At 36.7% G+C, this 16832-nt stretch overlaps 1 long non-coding RNA gene and 1 pseudogene across 2 annotated transcripts in view; both read left to right on the forward strand.

The window, feature by feature from the left end:
- LOC132687684 (uncharacterized) overlaps positions 1-12013 on the forward strand; it is a 45847-nt gene extending 33834 nt beyond the window's left edge. The window contains exons 3-4 of one of the 2 annotated variants that reach the window (XR_013554431.2): positions 8424-8548; positions 11810-12013. This is a non-coding gene — a long non-coding RNA (uncharacterized LOC132687684). The remainder of the gene's footprint in view (positions 1-8423; positions 8549-11809) is intronic. The other variant, XR_009614224.3, reaches the window with a different exon arrangement.
- Positions 12014-16188: 4175 nt separating this feature from the next.
- LOC132671876 (small nuclear ribonucleoprotein F pseudogene) lies at positions 16189-16503 on the forward strand (annotated as a pseudogene).
- The last annotated feature ends 329 nt before the right edge of the window (positions 16504-16832 follow it).

Consider the following 16832-nt stretch of genomic DNA (forward strand, 5'->3'; position numbering starts at 1 on the left):
TGTGTTGTTTTAAATTTTTTTAATTTTATTTTTTTACCTTATTATTTTTCTTCCTTCAAAATGATGAAATGAAGGAAATGACCCCAAAAGAAAGAACAGGAAGAAATGACAGGCAGGGACTTAATCAACACAGATACAAGCAAGATGTCTGAACCAGGATTTAGAATCACAATAATAAGAATACTAGCTGGCATTGAAAATAGATTAGAATCCCTTTCTGCAGAGATAAAAGAAGTAAAAGCTAGTCAGGATGAAATAAAAAATGCTATAACTGAGCTTTAATCTCAAATGGATACCATGGCGGCAAGGATGGATGAGGCAGAGCAGTGAATCATCGATATAGAGGACAAACTTATGGAGAATAATGACGCATTTAAAAAGAGGGAGACTAAAGCAAAAGAACATGATATAAGAATTAGAGAACTTAATGACTCACTAAAGAGGAATAACATCAGAATCATAGGGGTCCCAGAAGATGAAGAGAGACACATAGGGATAGAAGTTTTACGTGAGCAAATCATAGAGGAAAACTTCCCTAACCTGGGGAAAGGCACAGACATCAAAACCCAGGAAGCACAGAGAACTCCCATTAGATTCAACAAAAACCGCCCATCAATAAGGCATATCATAGTCAAATTCACAAAATACTCAGGTGAGGAAAGAATCATGAAAGCAGCAAGGGAAAAAAAGTCCTTAACTTACAAGGGACGACAGATCAGGTTCACAACAGACCTATCCACAGAAACTTGGCAGGCCAGAAAGGAGTGACAGGATATATTTGATGTGCTGAATCAGAAAAACATGCAGCCAAAAATTCTTTATCCAACAAGACTGTCATTCAAAACAGAAGGAGAGATAAAAAGTTTCCCAGACAAACAAAAACTGTAGGAGTGAGTGACCATTAAACCAGCCCTGCAAGAAATTTTAAGGGGGACTCTCTGAGGGGAGAAAAGACAAAAAACAAACAAAAAAATATAAACAGAACAAAACAAAACAAAAACAACAAAGCAACAAAGACTAGAAAGGACCAAAGAATTCAACCAGAAACTCCAATTCTACAGGCGACACAATGGCAATAAATTCCTATCTTTCAGTACTCACTCTAAATGTCAATGGACTAAATGCTCCAATCAAAAGACATAGGGTAACAGAATGGATAAGAAAACAAGATCCATCTATATGCTGTTTACAAGGGACCCATTTTAGATCTAAAGACACCATCAGATTGTAGTAAGGGGATGGAGAACCATCTATCATTCTAATTGTCAACAAAAGAAAGTTGGAGTAGCCATACTTTTGTCAGACAATCTAGACTTTAAAATAAAGCCTGTAACAAGAGATGGAGAAGGGCATTATATAATAATTAAGGGGTCTATCCACCAAGAAGACCTAACAATTGTAAACCTTTATGCTCCAAACGTGAAACACCCAAATATATAAATCAATTAATCACAAACATAAAGAAACTCATTGATAATATCATAATGGTAGAGGACTTCAACACCCCCCTTACAGGAATGGACAGATCATCTAAACAAAAAATCAATAAGGAAACAATGGCTTTGAATGACACACTGGACCCAATGGACTTAACAGATATATACAGAATATTTCATCCTAAAGCAGCAGAATACACATTCTTCTCAAGTGCACATGGAACGTTCTACAGAATAGATCACATACTGGGACATAAAACAGCCCTCAACAAATACAAAAAGATCCAGATCACACTGTGCACACTTTCAGACCACAATGCTACAACATTTGAAATCAACCACAGGAAAAAATTTGGAAAGATAACAAATACTTGGAGACTAAAAAACATCCTACTAAAGAATGAATGGGCTAACCAAAAAGTTGAAGAGGAAATTTAAAAGTACATGGAAGCCCAAAAAAGTGATAAAAACACAACCCAAAACCTCTGGGACACAGCAAAGGCAGTCATAAGAGGGAAGTATATAGCAATCCAGGCCTTCCTAAGAAGGAAAAAAGGTCTCAGATACACAACCTAACCTTACACCTTAAAGAGCTGGAAAAAGAACAGCAAATAAAAACAAAAACCAGCAGAATACAGGAAATAATAAAGATTAGAGCAGAAATCAATGCTATCAAAACCAAACCAAACCACCCAAACCAAACAAAAAAATAATAAAACAGATCAATGAACCCAGGCTTTGAAAGAATTAACAAAACTGATAAACCCCTAGCCAGTTTTATCAAAAAGAAAAAGGAAAGGACCCAAATAAATAAAACCAACCATGCAAGAGGAGAGATAACAAACAAGACAGCAGAAATACAAACAATAATAAGAGAATATTATGAGCAACTATATGCCAATAAAATGGGCAATCTGGAAGAAATGGACAATTTCCTAGAAACATATAAACTACCAAAACTGAAACAAGAAGAAATAGAAAATTTGAACAGACCCATAACCAGTAAATAAATCAAATTTAGTAATCAAAAATCTCCCCAAAAACAAGAGTCCAGGGCCAGATGACTTTACAGGAGAATTCTACCAAACATTTAAAGAAGAGTTAACACCTATTCTTCTGAAGCTGTTCCAAAAAGTAGAAATGGAAGGAAAACTTACAAATTCATATTATGAAGCAAAAATTACCTTAATTCCAAACCCAGACAAAGACCCCACTAAAAGGGAGAACTACAGACCAATCTCCCTGATGAATACGGATGCAAAAATCCTCAACAAGATAGTAGCCAACCAGAGCTAACAATACATTAAAAGAATTATTCACCACAACCAAGTGGGATTTATACCTGGGATGCAGGGCTGGTTCAATATCTCAAAAACATTATACCTGGGATATAGGGCTGGTTCAATATCTGCAAAACAATCAACATGATACATCACACATCAATAAAAGAAAGGACAAGAACCACATGATCCTCTCAATAGATGCAGAGAAATCATTTGACAAAATACAACATTCTTTCTTGATAAAAACCCTCAAGAAAGTAGGGACAGAAGGATCATATCTCAAGATCATAAAAACCATATATGAAAGACCCACAGCTAATATCATCCTCAATGGGGAAAAGTTGAGAGCTTTCCCCCCTCAGGCCAGGAACATGACAGGGATATCCACTCTCGTCACTGCAATTCAATATAAAATTGGAAGTCTTGGCCTCAGCAGTCAGGCAACACAAAGGAATAAAAGGAATCCAAATCAGACAGGAGGAATTCAAACTTACAGTCTTTACAGATGGCATAATACTCTATATGAAAAATCCAAAAGATTCCACAAAAAAATGCCAGAAGTGATCCAGGAATTCAGCAAAGTCACAAGATAGATATAAAGTCAATGCACAGAAGTCAGTTGCATTTCTATACACCAATAATGAAGCCACAGAAAGAGAAATCAGGGAATCTACCCCATTTACGGCTGCACCAAAATCCATAAAATACCTAGGAGTGAACCTAACCAAAGAGGTGAATAATCTATACACTGAAAACTATTGAAAGTTTATGAAAGAAACTGAAGAACACACACACACACACACACACACACACACACACACACACACAAAGAAAATGATTCCATGCTCCTGGATTGGAAGAACAGACATTAACATGTCGACAATACCCAAGGCAATCTACAAATTCAATGCAATCCCTATCAACAACAACACCAGCATTCTTCACAGGTCTAGAACAAACAATCCTAAAATTTGTATGGAACCAGAAAAAACCCCGAATAGCCAAAGCAATCCTGAAAAAGAAAACCAAAGCTGGATGCATCATAATCCCAGACTTCAAGATGTATTATAAAGCTGTAATCAGGACAGTATGGTACTGGCACAAAATAGACACTCATAAAAATGGAACAGAATAGAGAACCCAGAAATGGACCCACAAACGTATGGCCAACTAATCTTTGACAAAACAGGAAAGAATATCCAATGGAATAAAGACAGGTGTCTTCAGCAAATGGCGCTGGAAAAACTGGACATTGACATGCAAAAAAATGAACATGGACCATTTTCTTACACCATACACAAAAATAAACTCAAAATGGATGAAAGACCTAAACTTAAGACCGGAAGCCATCAAAATCCTCAAGGAGAAAGCAGGCAAAAACCTCTTTGACCTTGGCCGCAGCAACTTCTTACTCAACATGTCTCCAGAGGCAAGGGAAACAAAAGCAAAAACGAACCATGGGGACCTCATCAAAATAAAAAGCTTCCGCACAGAGAAGGAAACAATCAACAAAACTAAAAGGCAACCAATGGAATGAGAGTTGATATTTGCAAACAATATATCAGAAAAAGGGTTCGTATCCAAAATCTATAAAGAACTTATCAAACTCAACACCCAAAAAACAAATAATCCAGTGAAGAAATGGGCAAAAGACATGAATAGACACTTCTATGAAGAAGACATCCAGATGGCTAACAGAAACAGGAAAAACCGCTCAGCATCACTCATCATCAGGGAAATACAAATCAAAACCACAATGAGCTACCACCTCACACCTGTCAGAATGGCTAAAGTTAACAACTCAGGCAATAACAGATGTTGGCGAGGATGTGGAGAAAAAGGATCTCTTTTGCACCGCTTGTGGGATGCAGGCTGTTGCAGCCATCTGGAAAACACTATGGAGGATCCTCAAAAAATTAAAAATAGAACTACCCTACAACCCAGCAATTGCACTACTAAGTATTTATCCAATGGATACAGGTATGCTGTTTCGAAAGGGCACATGCACCCCAATGTTTAAAGCAGTGCTATCGACAATGGCCAAATTATGGAAAGAGCCCACATGTCCATCGGCAGATGAATGGATAAAGAAGATTTGGTATATATATACAATGGAGTATTACTCAGCAATCAAAAAGAATGAAATCTTGCCATTGGCAAGAACATGGATGGAACTAGAGGGTATTATGCTAAGTGAAATTAGTCAGAGAAAGACAAACAGTATGTGACTTCATTCATATGAGGAATTTAAGATACAAAACAGATGATCATAAGGTAAGGGAAGCAAAAATAATATAAAAACAGGGAGGGGGACAAAACATAAGAGAATCTTAAATATAAAGAACAAACAGAGGGTTGCTGGAGGGGTCGTGGGAGGCGGGATGGGCTAAGTGGGTAAGGGGTATTAAGGAAGACACTTGTTGGGATGAGCACTGATTGTTATACATAGGGGATGAATCCCTGGAATCTACTCCTGAAATCAGTGTTGCACTATATGCTAACTTGGATTTAAATGAATAAATAAATAATAAATAAATAAATAAATACTGCAGCTTGAACTTTATAACCAAGGAGGCAATGGATGTTTTAAAATAACAACAAATACCCTCTCTTCTATAGTTATGAGTCTACACTTGGGAGACTGTAAAAGTTCTGTAGGGACTATGTTTCTGAAACATCTGCTGGGATATCAAGTGGCAAGTATCTCACCCTAGCATCCCTTCTTCTAGGTATCCCTCTTCTGCAATCATTTTTGCTCCAGAGAGTGACTCTCCCTCAAACAGCAAGCTGCTGTCTGAAAGTCACATGCTTTAAAGCATTATGTGGACCCTGGAGCCGCCTAAAATGATCATGAGCAGCAGATCCTTTCACTGCTGTATATACATTATCTAAACTAGATTTTCACTTCTTCCAAAGTCCTATTGCATATCTTATTTCTTCTGTTTCCACTGCTACCGTCTTTTCTTTTTTTAAAATATAATTTATTGTCACATTGACTAACATACAGTGTGTAAAGTGTGCTCTTGGTTTTTGGGGTAGATTCCCATGGTTCATTGCGTGCTCATCCCAACAAGTGCCTTTCTCAATGCCCATCACCCATTTCCCCCTCTATCCTGCTCCTTCCCCCCCATCAACCCTCAGTTTGTTCTCTGTATTCAAGAGTCTCTTATGGTTTCCTCCCTCTCTGTTTGTAACTATTTTTCCCCCTTCCCTTCCCCTGTGGTGTTCTGTTAAGTTTCTCAAGATCCACATATGACCACTGCTATCATCTTATTCCAAATTACTCCAAACCTGGACCCTCTCTTCTTTCTAAAGGTAACTGCCTTCTAACCACAAGTATTAGAATTTGCTTTGTCTTATGTAATAATAGGGTATATAATTCATAGTGTGAATGCAAGATATTTGTAGATAAATTGTGAAAACTAATTTGGACATTGATAAGAATTTGATTTTCCTGTAATATATCAAATAAATCTGAACAACCTATAGTAATAATGATACTGGAAAGCACTGTGAAATAAAAACTTTAAGATGGAAAGAAATAGAGATCTAAATTTTTAGACTGCCCCAAGTCTCAATATGCCCTGAATTAGCCACCCTGAATAACTGCTACAGACTGAGTATCTGTGTACCACCCAAAGTCATATGTTGAAACCAATGTGATGGTATTTGGAAGTTGGGGCTTAGGGATGCAATTAGATCATGAGGGTTGAGGCCTCATGAATGGGATTAGAGCCCCTACAAAAGAGACCCCAGGGAGCTCTCTTGTTCTTTCTGCCATGTGAGGTCATAAACAGTTTATGAACCAGGAGGCTGACTCTCACAAGACTCTGAATCTGTTGGTGCCTTGTTTTTGTACTCCCCAGCCTTCAGACCTGAGAAATAAATGTTCATTGTTTACAAGTAACTCAGTGTATGGCATTTTTGTTTTAGCAGAAAGCAGAGACAGAAAATTGATGCCAAGAGATACAGGTGCTACTATAACAGATACCTAAAATGCGGAAGTGGTTTGGAACTAAGAAATAAACAGAGGCTGAAAGACTTTGGAGGTGCATGCTAGAAAAAACCTACATTGCTGTAAATGGACCATTAAGGACAATTCTGGTGGATCTCAGAAAGAAAAGAGGAGATGCAGAGAAAGTCTCAATCTTCTTAAAGAACCAATTAAGAATTGAACAGAATGTTGGTAGAAATATGGATAGTAAAGGTCATTCTGGTCAAGTCTTAAATGGAAATGAGAAATATGTTATTAGACAATGGAGAAGAAGCCATCCTTATTATAAATTGGCAAAAATCTTGGATGAATTGTTTCCGTATTCTAGTGTTTTTTGGAAGGCTAAATTTGTGAGTGGAAAAAAACCCTGAATATTTGAGAAAATATCTATGCAAAATTTTGAAGGAGCATCCTGGTTCCTCTTGATGACTTAAATTACTTAAATGCTGAATTGTTAAGCAAGAGGAAGTATAACTTAGACTTGGAAGAAAAAGAAGGAAGAAGTGAAATTATCTTTGTTTGCAGATGACATGATGATATATGTAGAATACCCTAAAGGATCAACCAAAAAGTTTTAGAACTAAAAAGTGACTTTAGTAAAGGTGCAGGATACAAAGTCACATAAATCATTTGTGTTTCTACACATAAACAAACTATCTGAAAATGAAATTAAGAAAACAATCCCACTCAAAATAGCAACGAAAAGATAAAATACTTAGGAATAAACTTAATCAAAGAGGTGAAAGATTTATACACTGAAAATGTAAAACATTCGGGAAGAAAATTAAAGAAGACACACAGATGATGGAAAGACATCCCATGTTCATGGATTTTAAGAATTAATATTGTTAAAATATCCTTATCACCCAAAGGTATCTACAGATTCAATGTAATGCCCAGCATAATTCCAATCAATGGCATTCTTTGCAGAAATGGAAAAAAAGAAAACAAACAAACAAACAAAAACAATTCTACAATTTCTATGGAACCTGAAAAGAGTTCAAATGGTCAAAGTAATCTTAAGCAAAAACAACAAAGTTGAATGTATCACATTTTCCGACTTCAAAATACACTATAAAGCTACAGTAATCAACAGTATGGTGCAGGATCTAAATAGAGATTTCTCAAAAGAAGACATACAAATCTTCAACAGGTATATGTAAAGTTACTCAACATCACTGATCATTAGAGAAATGTAAATTAAAACCTCAATAAGATAGCATCTCACATTTGTTTCAATGGCTATTATTGAAAAGATAAAAGATAGGGGCACCTGGGTGGCTCAGTCAGTTAAGCTTCTGACTTCGGCTCAGGTCATGATCTTACAGCTTGTGAGTTTGAGTCCTGCGCTGAGTTGAGTCTGATGACAGCTCAGAGTCTGGAACCTGGTTCAGATTCTGTTTCTCCCTCTCTCTGCCCCTCCCCCACTCACACTCTGTCTCTCTCTCTCTCTCTCAAAAATAAACATTTAAAAACTTAAAAAAAAAGATAAAAGATAACAAGTGTTGGTGAGAATGGGGAGAAAAGGAAACCCTTGTGCACTATTTTTGATAATGTAAATTGGTTCAGCCATTATGAGGTCAGCCAATATGGAGGTTCCTCAGAGAATTAAAAACAGAGATACCTTATGTTATAGTAATTCTGGGTATATATGCAAAGGAAATTAAATCACTTCTCAACAAGACATCTGCATACCTGTGTTCACTGCAGCATTATTCACAATAGGCAAGACATGGAAACAAGCTAAATATCTGCCAGTAGATGGATGGATATAGAAAATGTGTCACTTGCAAGAACGTGGAAGAACCTGGAGATCATTATACTAAGAGAAATAAGTAAGCTACAAAATGACAAATACTGCATTACCTCACTTATATATACGGCATCTAAAAAAGATGAATTCATGAAAGCAGAGAATAGAATTAATTGTGTTTGCCAGGGTTGGGGGGCGGGGGAAGTGGAGGGATGTTGGTCAAACATCAGAAAGTTTCAGTTAGGTAGAATGAATAACTTCTGGAGATCTAACCTATAGCATGTTCAGTGTAGTTAATAATACTGTATTATATACTTAAAAGTTTCTAAAAGAGTTGACCTTAGGGGTGCCTGGTGCCTGGGTGGCTCAGTCAATTAACCATCCAACTCTTGACTTTGGCTCAAGTTATGATTTCATGGTCTTGAGATCGAACCCCTCTCTCTCAGAAAGACAGAGAGAGAGAGAGAGAGAGAGAGAAAGAGTTGATATTAAGTGTGCTCTCCAGACACAAAAATGTAAAGTGATATTATTATGCTAATATATTAATTAACTATGCCAATCATTAGCTAATTGTGGCAATCATTTCACTACTTACATATATTTCAAAAACTCACATTATACACCCTAATGTACATTATTTTTATGTGTTGATTATATTTCAATAAAGCTGGTAAAAATAAAGAGGAGTATTAAAATGTCCAACTATTATTGTTGAATTATCTATTACTTCCTTTAATTCCGTCAATTTTGCTCCATATATTTTAGGGTTCTGTTTTTAACTGCATGTGTGTTGGCAATTATGTCCTCCTAATATTCTGGCCATTTTATAACTGAAATTACTTTAATTCTAGTAATGATTTTTGTCTTACAGTCTATTTTGTCAGTTATTAGGATAGATACTTTTGGTTTGTATGGTACTCTTTTTCTGTCCTTTTGTACTCCACATATTTGTGGCTGTATATCTAATATGCATTCCTTGTGGACAATGAATAATTAAACAATATTTTAAAATCCATTCTTCCAATATTATTTTTTATCAGACTGTTTAGGCTCTTTGCATTAAATGCAGTTGCTGATATGATAGGATATATGTCTGCATTTTGGTATTTCTTTTCCATACACTTTTGTCACTTCTTTATTGCTCCATGACTGCTTTCTTTTGTGATAAACAGATTTTCCATACCATACTATTTGAATTTACTTTTTGTTGCTTTGGCAATATTTTAGAAATTATTTTACTTCATGGTTTCCCATATAAATTTATAACAATCTAGTTTGGATTAATATCAATTTACATTCTTTATTATGCAAAAGCTTTAACATATCTACATTTTTCACTGCCCTTTGTAAAATTATGAATAAACTAATTTCATCTTTACATATTATGAGCCTAGAAACATAATTGGTAATTGTTTTATGCAATTGCCTTTTAACTGAGATAAGAGAAGAAAAGTCACAAAAAAAGATACCCTTATCCTATCTTCGTATTTGACTATGTATTCAACTTTATCAGGTTATTTATTTGTCTTGTGGGTTTAAATTACTGTTTAATGTCCTTTTATTTCATCTTGAAAGCCTCCCTTTAGTATTTTTTGCAGGACAAGTCAGCTAGCAACAAATTCTCAATTTTTGATAATCTGGAAATGTCTTAATTTCTCTCCTTTGTTTTAATGAATAGTTTTTCTGAATATAATTGCTTAGTTAATAGTCTTCTGGTCAGTACTGTGAATATGACTTTTTATCGCCTTCTGAAACATATGGTTTTCAATAAGAAGTAAGCTGTTAATCTCACTGAGGATTCCTGATATGTGATGAGTCACTTTTGTTTTGTTGCTTCCAAGATTGTGTCTTTGTCTGTTAACAATTTGATTATAATGTGTTCAGACAGGATCTGTTTGAGTTTATTCATTGAACTTGAATATGTGGATTTGTATCTTTCACCAAATTTGGGAAGGTTTGGTCACTATTTTTTTCAAATATTCCTTCTGCCCCTTCCTATCTTCCCATTCTGGGATTTGCATAATGTGTATGTTTGTATGGTATCCCCCAGGGGTCCACTTTTATTTATTCTTTTCTTTCTTTTCCTCACAGTGGATCATTTCAGTTATCCTATTTTCAAGTTTATTTATTATCTTCTGTCTGCTTATATCTGTTGTTGAACTCCCAAATGAATTCATTTTAATCGTTACACTTTTCAGTTCCAGAATTTTTGTTTTGTTTCTTTATAATTTCCATCTCTTTATTAGTATCCCCATTTTGTTCATACAATGTTTTCTTGATTTCCTGTAGTTCTTTGTCTATGTTACTTTGTTCTTTAAGCATATTTAAGACAGTTGTTTTGAAGTCTTTTTCCAGTAATTTTGATATCTGAGTTCACTTGGAAAGAGTTTGTCAACTTATTTTGATTCTTTGAAAGAGGTGTATTTTCCTGTATCTTTGAATCCTTTCCAATTTTTTGTTGTTGTAAAACTGAACATTTGAGTATTATAACGTGGTGACTCTGGAAATCATATTTTTATACTTACTCAAGATTTCTCTTTCTGTTTTTAAATTACTAAAGACTTTATTTTTTTTATTTCTTTTTTTAAATTTTTTTTAACATTTTTATTTATTTTTGAGACAGGGAGAGACAGAGCATGAACAGGGGAGGGTCAGAGAGAGGGAGACACAGAATCCGAAACAGGCTCCAGGCTCTGAGCCGTCAGCACAGAGCCCAACGCGGGGCTTGAACTCACAGACCGTGAGATCATGACCTGAGCCAAAGTCGGCCGCTTAACCGACTGAGACACCCAGGTGCCCCTACTAAAGACTTTAAATTAGAGACTTTTCTCAATTATTTTTGCAGAGACTATATTTCTTTTTAAGGACTGTTAGTGAAGTCTCTATGAAATCCTAGCTAAGTGGACTTAAAATCCTAAAAAAATTTAAAAAAAAATAAAAAAATAAAAAAAAATCTATCAAATTATAACATATGAGGTGAGTATTAACCAGGAGACCTGAATTCATGGTCAATAGCAGAAATGACTGAGGTATGTGGAAGATATTGTTGACAGCCCTTCAGAAACTAAGACTATGAGGAGATAGGCAACAGGAGCTTCCTCTTCCCATGATGTTCAGTGCATGCTGTATTAGTGAACTGACTTCTTAACAGGGGTTTTGTAGCCCAGAGGTTATATTCACACTGGTTTAAAGTAGTTCAGGCAAAAAAAAAAAAAAAAAAAAAAAAAGGATAGTATCCAGGACACTAAAATGTAGGATGTGTAAACATGGTAACCAGTGATATAAAACCAAACAAAAGTTTGAATTCCTCCCTTTGACTACTTGCTCTTTGCTTTGTAAACAGAATCCATGAAGGCAAGACTGGAAATACTGAAATATAAGAGAGTAGTTGAACATCAGAGGACAAGGAAGTGTCTTGAGAAGAAAAATACATCACATAAAGCAAAGCTGAGCTTCTTGAGCTTCTGAAAAAGTTGCTTTTGAGCACAAATGTCTCTCAATTCTGCATCTGATTTTCCAATCAATTCTGCTTGTCTTCTGCCTCCAACTACTAGATTGTTTTGTTTTGTTTTTGTTTGTTTTGTTTTGTTTGTTTTTTGGCTGGCTGTACAATTTAATCAGTGCAGATTGTTTTACAGAAAGAAATGTATGGGGGTGGACATGGACCTCCAAGCCCCATCCCTTAACTCGCTCTCTGGTTCTGAGGATGGAGGGGTAGCAAGACAGCCTGTGAGAAGCCTCGCCCTACAGGGGCCTTGGGGATCTGGGTGGCAGACCCATTTGCCCTGGGCTGAGGGGAAGCAGAGGGGACAGAGCCGGCTGTACAGTACCATTTCCACAGCAGCCTTGCTGCCTGCTTACTTTGGGAAGGAAAAAAAGGAAGAGGTGGCTCTGCCTTTAGGGCTGAACCAAGAAAAAGGGGAGTCTCCAGGACCACAATGGGCTCCTTTGGGGGCTCCACAGCCACATTCCACAGTCTGTGTGAGGGGATGAGCTGCTGGCCCTTCTCCACAGTGTCCCCTCTCCCAGTGCCCTGGGGGACAGGGAATGGAGGGGAGGAACTCCTGAGCCTGGTGCCTGGTGCACCCGTCAGCACCCTGTCTCCCTGGGGCAGCTGCGACCCTGGCAGTGGGTGCCTGAGGCCAGTGGGGTTCTGAGACCCCTGAGGGTGGTGGTGTGGGTGAGGGTGGGTGGGAAGAGGCCCAGGAAAGATGCCCAAGCGCATCACAGCTCAGAGAGGAGTGGATGGGGGCTGGAAGCCCAGACTTGGTGGGAGTGAGGCTCCTAGGTGGAGGGGCCTTGACAGACCCCCTTTGGTCCTGGGTAAGGCAGGCCAGGAGATATGGGCTCCAGGAGGTGTGTACACACCAGGAGGTGTGTTACCAACACTCAGCTGCCCCCTTCTTCATCTGTCCCCTCCCCAAAGTTCCCCTCTCTGCCACCTGGGCCAGCCTCATGGCCCTCATCACTGCCCTCTCACTGTCACTGCCCACCCCAGGCTCTGCACACCCATCAGGGTTGAAGGGCAGACAGGCCACATGGGGCCATTGGAGTCCTGTGTCCACACACTCTTGGCAGCCTGTGAAGACCCACAGGGTGGATTTGGGGTAGTCCAGTTCCACTCGCAGGTGCTCATTGTCAAACCTTCAGTACTTGGTGCCCTTGTAGAAGGACATGTAGGCTGTGTCTTTGCTCAAGAAGGCAGATCATTGATTTTAAGAAATATATTAGGGCTTGGGGTATAATAGATAATTTAAATGGATAGAGATAGATAATTCATAGTAAATCTAAACAATGAATCCTTAGACACATAGAAGATACTCCCTAAAAATTAATGTGTGCAAAGCACAGATTAACCCAAATAAATCTAGTATTATCTACATCTTAAATTCTACACATTTTGTCCATCCAAAAAGTGTTTTGTCTGCAATGATTCTATTTCTCTTTAAAGTCACCTAACTTATATTTTTCTTACTCATGTGCATTTAATCATGGAAACAATGTTTACTAAGGTTCCTTTGAGTCCTCTTTTTTTTTTTAATAATTACATGAAAAATAAGATTTTACCACCATTCAATACAGTTTGGTTACATTTAACATAAAAGCAATGAAATGTTAATAATAAGCTTGGTATAAATTTTGCTTTAGAATTTAGAATGAATAATAAATTTTTAAAAAGACAAAATAAATATATAAAGATCCATATACTATTCAGGCTAATAGATGTGTAAGTGGAAAGCTTAGGGGAAATACTTAAGCCTCAATCTATTTATGATCATATCTTTTGCACAGAGGCAAATGCTTTCTAAAATGTTCTCACATATCAACTACTTAGAATTTTAAAACTTTCACAATATTGCCATTAAAATATAAACATTTAGAATAAATTACAGATGTCCAAGGTCATGAAAACAGGTAATAACAAAGCCAAGATGCAAACGGGATTCTCTGGACTCCTTGATCAGCACTCACTCATTCCAATTTCCTCCTGCTGTCCTGGACATTATCCTTTTTTCCCTAGAGAAATCCGTTCTGCTATGCCTTCTTACTCAATTCTTTTCCTACAAGATCTACCCTTTTTCAGTGTTTTGCTATCAAAGAAAAATATCAAAATGAAAGAAAAATATGATGCTTTACTAATATGAAAATGACCATAACCTGGTATGTTAGCTTCCCCAAGAGCATACCATTTTCAAATAGGACACTTGTTTTCCCTTTAGGGATAATATCTAACTTCAAACTATAGACTCCTATGGCAACTTGTCGTGAAGAATATTAGGCAGGGATTCATTCCCATTGCCAACAAAATAACAATGCGATCTGTTACACAGCTTGTCTGGTCTGAAACATCGCACTTATTCATGAATAACGCAGTAGATAAACTAATACTCAGTCTACAACTTTCAGAGTGTTTCTACATGAATTATCCCATTTAATCTCATGTCATAGGACATCACATATTCTGGCCTGATAAACTGACAGAAACAAAGACTGTGAGAAAAAGCAGGTGGAGTCAATGACCATGTTCCAGACTAGTCCCAAAATATGTAAAGTAGTATGTCATTAATGCTCAAGATTTTACTTAACATAATTAAATTGACACAAACCTACTGATTTTGTATACAGTTAGGTGAAGAGCCCACCACACTGTTCAGGATATACTGTTGACATATGTCATAGTCTAAAAGCCTTTTTTGACCATTTTTATCCTCTGTCCTACACTCTGAAAATATGAAGTTTCTACTGATAACTTTGACATGAAAAGTTCATCAATGAAATAACTTCAGGCTTAATATGTCTTTGAATAAAACTAATCTGAAACTCATTAATAATGTTACTCTTAAAAATATAAAATAACATAAAAATAAAAATAAAATAAAATAAATTAAAAAGTCTCCTTCATTTCATCCTATTTTCCTAAAAAAGTCTCCTTCATTTCATCCTATTTTCCTTTTGCATCCAAACTGTAGTTTGATTGAAACTTGTTTCACAGCACTTCAACCCACAAAGCTAGAGTCACTTAGTAAACTACCCACACAAATTAACCCCAAATTCTATTTGTTTCCGAATTCTTTGTTTCTTTTCTAATGCTGGATTTTCTTTTTATTACTTGTAAAATAAAACCATAATACCAATAACAGAAAAAACCATTATTTGGATAAGCATTTTAGTTCTTGTTCAATTTGTCTTAGCTTGAGTTCCTGCCTTTCTATCTGAGGGACTATCGCCAATGTGGTTCAGAATCCATGACTTGTTTCCTCCAAACCTGAAGCTAGACCACTGAGCTTACAGTGAAAATAATGCTTATTCTCTGAAAGCAGATGGTAAAGACACTGTGTGAACTCTGTTTTATTATAAAAGGAAGATACCATAGTCATTTTTATTTTCAGTGTGTAGGCTTCAAACATAGGATTGAAGGATTTCCCGACAGATATTTGTTGAGTTATGAATAAATAAACAAGTAAATGAATAAAGAATGTTTCTCGTGATTTAGTAAGCAGCTCACACTCTGGGATTATGTATCTGCATGTCCGTGTATATTATCTAGGTATTTCTTGAATACCTTGGGTATTGCTGACCCATCTGAGATGTTTTATATAGTCTTGTCACTCAAGTCTTCTTATGTCCCCAACAAATATACTCAGTTTCTGAGATGAAATGTGAGATTAAGAAAACTGTCTTCTGGGAGCACCTTGGTGGCTCAGTCAGTTAAGTAACTGACTTTAGCTCAGGTCATGATCTCACAGTGTGTGAGTTTGAGCCCCACATCAGGCTCTGCACTGACAGAGTAGATGCACTCACATGTACACACTCTTTTTCTCTTTTAAAAATAAATAAATATTAAAAAATAAATTAGGGGGCACCTGGGTGACTTGGTCGGTTAAGCGTATGAGTTCAGCTCAGGTAATGATCTCGTGGTTCCTGAGTTTGAGCCTGGCTTTGGGCTCTGTGCTGACAGCCTGGAGCCTGGGGCCTGCTTTGGATTCTGTGTCTCTCTCTCTGCCCCTCCCCACCAAAACTAAATAAACGTTAAAAATTTTTTAAATAAAGAAAACTGCCTTCTGTTAAATCATACCAAACATGTTTGAATTTATTATTTTTTTTGAAGAAATTAAGAAAGTGAAAGCAAATGTGCCTGCTGTAACTACTCCAGTCATGAGGGACAGACAGCAAGCAGTTCAGATTGTGGCAAGTAGCCTGCAGCATTTGATTGTAGTCGCTATGAGTTTGCCCCTAAATCCCAAAACCTTCCTGAAAGGATTAACAGGAAAGCCAGTAATGACAAAACTCAAGTCCAGAATGGAGTACAAAGACCACCTGGTATCTGCAGATGGCTATATGAATATGCAGCTCGCAAATGCAGAAAAATACATAGATGGAGCATCGTCCAGACATTTCAGTCAAGTTATAACAGGGTGTAATAATGTCCTTTATATCAGGGGTGTTGAAGAAGAGGAAGAAGATGGGGAAATGCGAGAATTACAGCCTTTGTGGGGATTTTTTTTAAAAAAATACATATTTCTAGACGATAAATAGGTTTTTTTTCCCCTTTGGAAATCAATGCAAGATATTTCCTAAAAGTAAATGCAAGATATGTAAGTCTAAATCACATCTTGGGAAACTGAGTAATTTTCAGCAAAGTATCAGCCACGTGACCATGATAGCTTAGATCTGCCTTTTGTCTAAACTATCTACTCAGAAGTTACTTTTCATAGATCCTATGCATTTTGTACTCACAGAATAAGTTATTCAGAATTTTGAGCTGGAAGATATCAGTCATAATTATTTTAAATTGTGAAAATACCAAATCTCCAAATCTGGCAGTGATATAGATACATGTGTAATGAATTTGAATGGACTGATTT

Source organism: Panthera onca, chromosome A3, assembly GCF_046562875.1.
Source record: "Panthera onca isolate mPanOnc1 chromosome A3, mPanOnc1 haplotype 2, whole genome shotgun sequence".
Classification (NCBI taxonomy): Eukaryota; Metazoa; Chordata; class Mammalia; order Carnivora; family Felidae; genus Panthera; species Panthera onca.